The following is a 6000-nucleotide window of genomic DNA, read 5'->3' as shown; positions in this document are numbered from 1 at the left end:
CATTTTATCATTTTATTTTTCATTTTTAAATGCCAAGTAATTCAACCTTAACCCTATGTGGTATTCTATAAATAGAAGGTAAAGGTTTCAGGTTTGACAGAGAACTGTATCTCATTCTTCTCAGAGTGAATACCTGAGCCACCACTTTCCTCTCTCTTTTCTTCTCTAAATTTTTGAAATCCCTTGAATGAATGAGTAGTGCCCACACACATCAAGTGGTACCTCAATCATAGTATGTAAGACTATGGAAAATCAACCATCAAAGAAGGAGAGAAAGAGATCAAGATTCAAATCTTGATAATGCTCTGCTACAGAAAGGAATCAAGGGCTAGAGATCTGAAGGGAAGGAGTCATAATATTCTGCTGCACCCACTGTAAGGTTTCTTAAACTCTTATGTGTTTATTTCATTGTTTTAGAATTCATATTAGGATTTTAATCAAACATACTTGTTAGTAAATCTAGATCCTGGTAAAATATTTCCAACAGTTTTTAGGTTTAATTTAAGTTTGTTTAAGTGTGGATTTGATTATTCTTTGGCTGCTAGGTCTTGATTTGAGTGAATTGAGTTCAAAAACTCAAATTTCACTCAACTATGGTGAATTTGTTATCTTGATGTATTACTGAGTTTTAAAGGCTTGAATATGTTATTTTTATATTGTTGGTATGTTCTGGAAAGTTTCATTAGGACTGGAGGAGATTTGGAAAAATTGGAGTTTTCCATTTCTGCAGCAAGAACCGGTTAACCAGTTCTACAGGGCACTGTGGAACCGGTCAACAGGTTGACCAACGGGGGAAAACCTAATTTTTTGTAATCAATTTCCTGTTTGGGGTGTTTCTCCAGAACCTAGATTAGGGTGTTTTATCGATGTTTAGGATGTTTCTAAACCCGTATTGATTATGGTTTTTCCGGTTTTGAGTTTTGGGCCTATTTTGGGATTTGGTTAAGTTGTCGTGGCATAGGATCCGAGATCAACAAGCATCATTCCATTCAAGTCAGCCCGCACAACTGACTATTGGATTAAGGTAAGAAAAGTCAATTGCATTGCTTAGCATGTCAAATAAGATACGATTATTATCGTTTGTGATCCGATTATAATTGAGGTAAAGATACGGTAATTATCGTTGTTTGGAATGAGTTATTACTCACTTTTGGAAGTCGTAAATAGGTTTCTTACTTGTCGGTTACTTAATTAAGTAATGATAGTGACATTGATGCTCGTTGGTATCGAGTGGTAAGAATGCTTTATAAAGCATCAAGGTCGGTTTGTCTTGTAAGACAACTAATTGATTATCTTTACTGCATTACACTTGAATGATTGTTTAGTCTATATGGTGCATTGTTTTAAGATCATGCTTTATGTGTTGATTATGTTTTATCTGCTTTTCTTGCTTGGTCTTTGTGACTCATGGGTGCTCTGTGGTGCAGGTAAGGGAAAAGGGAAATTGGACCAACCATGAGTCAGAGGTCTCCCAGTAATGTACATATCCACTGTCGTGTCTTAGCTTTCAGTGGACGAGATCCATCTTTTGTTCTCTTTTGAAAATGTGACAGCATTTTGTAAAAAATTGCTTTGTAGTAATTTGTAAAAGTTTATAATTAAGAGGATCCTCGAATATTGTTGGTATTTTGAATGAAAAGTTAGGTTATGTTTTAAATAGTTTTACTAAAAGTTTTAATTAAACCACACTTTTCTTAAATTATTAGTTTATTATTATAAACTAATTAATAAAGTACATACGTGGCGCCCTTACAGGTTAGGGCGTTACATCTTCTTCTCTTTTATTTTTGAAAATTCAGAGGCTATTTTCTCTTAGATTTCTTCATGAAATTTCACGCTCATTGGTGTTGAGAATATGCCAACTCATATTAAACCAATACTCAACATAGTAAGGAAGACTGTGATGAACAAGGAACACAATCGAAGGAAGAAAAGATCCAGGTTCAGATCTTGATGATACCCTGCAACAAAAAAGATCAAGGGTTAGAGATCTAAATGGAAGGAGTCATATTATTCTGCTGCCATCACTGTAAGGATTTCTTAATCCCTAATGTGTTTATTTATCGTTTTGGAAATTTCATATTTAGGGTGTTAGATTATAGAATTATAATCAGCATACATGTTAGTAAATCTAGATCTTGGTAAAATAATTTGCAACAGATTCTTCATGATGGTGTTGAAATGGGCTGAAGGATGTCCAACTAGTACCTAATCTCAAAAGAAATTTGATCTCTATTGATATGTTAGATGATTAAGGATTTCTTGTTAAAATTAAGAAAGGAATCATGAAACTTTGTAGAGGTTTGATGGTGGTGATGAGAAGAAGAAAATCAAATGGGATTTATCCTCTGGAAGGTATTACGGTGAAAAACAAGAAGGCATGTGTTTCAAACAAGCACGTTAATGAAACTGAAGAATGGCACAAGAGACTTGGCCATGTTAGTGAAAGAGGGTTGCATGAACTGAATAAGTAGGGATTACTTGGAAAAGTAAAGCTTGAGCAGTTAGAATTCTGTGAGTACTGGTTCTTGGTAAAGCTTGTAGAGTCAAGTTTGGAACTGGAAAAAGGGATACCAAGGGAGCCCTGGTTTACGTTCACAGTGACTTATGGGAATCCTCGAAGGCACTATCACATTTCGGGAGCAGGTATTTTCTTTCAATAGATGATTACTCAAGAAAGTTATGGGTATTTATTTTGAAGAATAGGATGGAAGTTCTTGAGAAATTTAAGCACTAGAAGATAATGATTGAGAACTAAACTTGAAGGAAAGTGAAACAACTAAGAACTGATAATGGTCTGGAGTACTGTTCAGATGAGTTTGATGTGTTCTGTAAGAAAGAAGGAATAACAAGGCACAAACCGTGAGGAAGACTCCTCATCAAAATGGACTCTCAGAGAGGTTCAACAGGACCATCCTGGAAAAAGTTAGGTGCATGCTATTGAGTGCTGGATTGCCCAAAGTGTTCTGGGCAGAGCTGTGTCCACTACAACTTATTTGATAAACAAATGTCCATCAACAACACTGGATTTCAAGACACTGGATGAGGTGTGGTGAGGGAAGCCAACGAGTTATGAACACTTGAAGGTATTCAAATGTATCAGTTATGCACACATCAGGCAAGACAAACTTGAGGCAAGGGCCTTAAAGTGTATTTTCTTGGGGTATCCAGAAGGAGTCAAAGGATATAGACTGGGTGTCTTGATCCCGGAATGAAAAAATGTATAATTAGTAGGGATGTGACTTTTAATGAATCTGTTATGGGATTTATTGACAAACCTGCTAGAAGTCAAGCCAATACTGACCGAGATGAAATTAAAGCTCCAGGAACTGAGCATGAGGTGGAGCCTCCTAGAAAGATGGAGACTGAAGCACCTATAGATCACAAAAGTGATGACTCGAAAGATGATTCCAAAAGTCATAATCTGAAAAGTTATAAACTGGCTAGAGACAGAACACAAAGAGAAGTAAAGGCTCCAAATAGGTACGAACATGCTGATTTAATTGCTTTCACATTTCATGTTGCTAATCAGATTGTACATGAAGAGCCTACTAGCTATGCACAAGAAATGAAAAGCAAAGATCAAAAGAAATGGAATGGAGCTATGTCAGAAGAGATGCACTCCTTGAAGAAGAACCAGACTTGGGATGTAATACCAATGCTGGAAGATGGTAAATTCATCGAATGCAAATGGCTGTACAAATGGAAAGAAGGCATTCCAGGTGTGCAAGAGTTACGATGTAAAACAAGGTTGGTTACGAATGGATTCTCTCAAACTGAAGGAGTCGATTATGATGAGGTATTTTCTCTGATTGTTAAGCACAAATCGATTAGAATTCTGTTGGCACTTGTTGCATGTCAAGACCTCGAACTAGAACAATTAGATGTTAAGACTTCCTTCTTGTATGTACATCTTTATGAAAGAATTCTAATGAAACAGCCTGAAGGATTTGAAGAGGCTGGAAAGGAACACTGGGTGTGCTTGTTGCGGAAGTCTCTGATGGTTTAAAACAATCTTCGAGACAGTGGAACAGGAGATTTGATGATCATGTGACCAAAATATTGGTCTGAAGAGAAGTAAGTTTGATCCTTGTATATATTTCTGAGAGAGAAATAGAGATACTTTGTATCTGTTGCTGTACGTAGATGAGATTCTGATCGCCAGCAAGAGTGTACAAGAGATCAAGCACTTGAAGCTCCAGCTAAAGACGGAGCTTAAAATAAAGGATTTAGGTCCACCTAGTAAGATCTTAGGCATGCATATAAGAAGGGAAAGACGAAAAAGACTACTGTAATTGAATCAGACGAGCTACATCAAAAAAGTTCTAGATACCTTCAAAATGATAACTTTAAGGGAGTAAATACTCCACTTGCACAACACTTCAAACTGAGTGCTACTCAGATGCCAAAAGATGAAACTAAAAAGTTAGAAATGTCGAGAGTTCTATATGCTAGTGCAGTTGGCTCACTGATGTATGTCATGGTCTGTACGAGACCAAACATAGTATATGTACTGAGCATGGTGAGTAGATTCATAGGAAATCCTAGAAAGGAGCATTAGGAAGCCTTGCAATAGATTCTAAGTTATTTGAAGGGAACTGCTAAGAAGGGATTGATATTTTGCATGAATAACCGGTCAGAAGACTTAGATGTTATCAATGGTTATGTGGACTATGATTATGCAGAGTGTATTGATACCCAGAAGTCTTTGACCGGATATGTGTTTACTATGTTTGGAACAACTATTAGTTAGAAAGTGAACCTTCAAAAGGTTGTGGCGCTAACGACAACTAAAGCTGAATATATGGCTTTGACGGAAGCGATCAAGGAAGCCCTATGGTTAACTGGGTTGATGGAGGAGCTGAAGCTCGATCAAAAAGTTATTACTGTTTATTGTGACACTCAAAGTGCAATTCAATTAACCAAGAATTGTGTGCACCATGAACGTATTAAGCACATTGATATCAAGCTTCATTTCATACGAGAGGTTGTGGAGAAAGAAGTTGTGAAGATTGCCAATGTTCCAACTGAAGACAAGCCTTCTGATATGATAACCAAGGTAGTGCCAAGTAATAAGTTTGAGCATTGCCTGAAGTTGATTGGAGTCAGCTGAGCCTGGAGAGGCTGAGGGGACGACAACATTTAAATAATAATTTATCAAGCGACTTCAACTTGAAACCAAGGTGGAGATTTGTTGGTTATGGTTAAAATTTTTTTCATCCGGGATTGGAAGCTGTAAATCTAGAGAGCAGATACCAGAAGCTTAGTATGTATCCGAAAAGCCCTATGTGGAATGTCTTGTAGAATCTAGAAAGTACTTTCAGATAAGCTTGTTCTGTGTATGGAATATCTCTCTCTCGGATATATTGTTATTAATATCCAAAGGTACACTCCCGGACAACTTATTGTTAGTCTTGAAGGTCCATCCAAGTAGGAAGCCATGTACGTATCCGGAAGGCTTGTGTGTTTGCAATACTCTTCCAGATTGTCCGTGTTGAAAGCGCATTTTTTAAGATGACATGGATTAATGTTGTTGGTGATAAGTTGGATCATTTAAGGCAGTGTAAATGTGCCACAATGATTTAGGAGATATTTTTTGCAAGAATGTAAATCTATAAATAGCTGTAAATCTTTGTAATTTGGGTGTGAATCAGACCATATTTGCTTGAGTGAAAATCGTGATAGTGTAAGGTAGAGTCTAAACTAGAGAGATAAACTTCTTCTTGTAATCTCTAGGAAGTTTGTGAAGATTCTTGTAATCTTGTAAACACTAATATCAATAAAGATATGGTTGTTGCTGTTCCAATTGATATGTAGAGCATTGCGCATGGCTCGAACTCGTTAAATCTAGTGTTGCTCTTTTTTGTTTTATTGCTTAATTCATTATATTGAATTCTCGAGATCTCTTGGTATATTATTTTTTGATTGTGTTGCGTGTTTGCTGGTTTAGTAAACTAAATCGTAAGTTATTAATTGTTTCCGTTTCACTCAATAGTATTC

This window comes from Cannabis sativa, chromosome X (assembly GCF_029168945.1).
Source record: "Cannabis sativa cultivar Pink pepper isolate KNU-18-1 chromosome X, ASM2916894v1, whole genome shotgun sequence".
Taxonomy (NCBI): domain Eukaryota; kingdom Viridiplantae; phylum Streptophyta; class Magnoliopsida; order Rosales; family Cannabaceae; genus Cannabis; species Cannabis sativa.
The sequence above is the reverse complement of the archived record's forward strand: the minus strand, read 5'-3'. Positions refer to the sequence as shown.